Genomic DNA, 1679 nt, shown 5'->3' with positions numbered 1-1679 from the left:
GGGCCCCAGAGAAGCAGCACAAATTGCATATGTGGCTGTTCCAGTCCTTCAATACTAGGGACAGGTGATGCTTCGTTACCAGGTCTTCACCAGGCTGCAGCAACAGCTGCAAACAAATGAGGTACTAGACAGCTTCCCTGGCTTCAGCTAGAGTCAGTCTGACGTCCCGTGGTCGCTGACATCGGAGGGTGGCTTCAGACAGCGTTTGCACCTTCCACCCCATTGCATGCGCAGTAGGTGAGCAACAGTTTCCACAGACACACAGGCCAGGCAGTGCCCTGGCTCCTACTCTTCAAATGACATTTGCAAGCTTCCCACCTTCAGAAAATATACAAAAATCCACTTTCTATTTTGGAAAAATGTCTCATACTCACTCTTCAGTAAGGGGGATTGGGAGCTGGAGAAAGAAGCACCCTTCAGTTTTCTCTCCCTGTCCACACCCTGATAGGCAACAAACAAACTTCCCTCTTCTTCCACCTGCCTTCTTTCGAAACTGCTTTGTGTTTTATATCTAATCCTCCAGCAAAAGTGAAGGAAACTAGATGTCCCCCTAGTTTTTGTGTTTTTCTAGTCATTTTGTGATTGGAAAGGAGGCATTAACCCAAACAGACTAGGTGGGTCCTATGAGGATTGGGGTGGGGGGATGAAGGACGAACAGAACTCTTCATTTGAAGCCTCAAAGTATTGCCACAGCACTATTGAGTTATAACTGAAAATGAGGTAAGTGAATGCAGTTTGAAAAAGACAAGGTTATACAAAGATAGCAAATGAAAGTATGTATAAATAGATGGGTTAAAATCAACAATACCTTTTGCTAAATATGTCTTCATTAACAGGGATCAGGGATCAAGACAGAGGTTCCAAGTATCTACTCAGGGTCAGACATCTTTATATCATCCTTCAATATATGTGCCTGAGAGTGGAAAAACAACTTAAATTATTCTTCCTCTGGTCTCACACCACAATAACAATAGTCAAAACAGAAGACTTCTGAGATCAAATATCAGAGGATATCTCTCCACCATCAAGCAAATAATCAATTCTGTGGTAACAACAGTTGGGTGTGCTCTAGTTCAGATCAATTCTGACACTATCTACCTGGACATGGCCTCAGATCCCACGGACAGTCCCCGAGCCTGCCCCCGCAACTTCTGTGCCAATCATAAATTCCAGGTTATTTTGCCTGTGCTTCCAACCCACTAGCTATACGTCATGGTTCCCACAGCCCCCAACTCGGGTTCGATTAATTTGCTTAGAGGGGCTTATAGAACTCAGGGAAACACACACTTTTGCCAGTTTATTACAAAGGATATTTTAATGGATACTGTGAACTAAGTAAAATTCTAACCCCTGGGCCAACTTAATGGACTTCCTCTTGGACAAAGGGATCCCAGAAAACCTTAAAACTGAGCTGCTGGCCATGGAGGGAAGGCAGGTCAGAGACACCTCATTATACCCTCTTCCTTTTGTAGTTTAGCTACAGCAATTTACCTGTATTAATGTTAAAACAGACTCTTTGTGATGATAAGGACCTAAAGCTATGGAGGGCAAAGGTTAAATCACCTGCAGACCATCAATTTGCTTAAGAGATCACATGAGTGGCCATATTAGGAATTGTCTCTGATTAACAGACTTCCTTATCTTAACTTGAATATTCCAAGCCTTTAGACAAAGCTTTA

This window comes from Propithecus coquereli, unplaced genomic scaffold (genome assembly GCF_000956105.1).
Source record: "Propithecus coquereli isolate 6110/MARCELLA unplaced genomic scaffold, Pcoq_1.0 Scaffold336, whole genome shotgun sequence".
Taxonomy (NCBI): domain Eukaryota; kingdom Metazoa; phylum Chordata; class Mammalia; order Primates; family Indriidae; genus Propithecus; species Propithecus coquereli.
The sequence above is the reverse complement of the archived record's forward strand: the minus strand, read 5'-3'. Positions refer to the sequence as shown.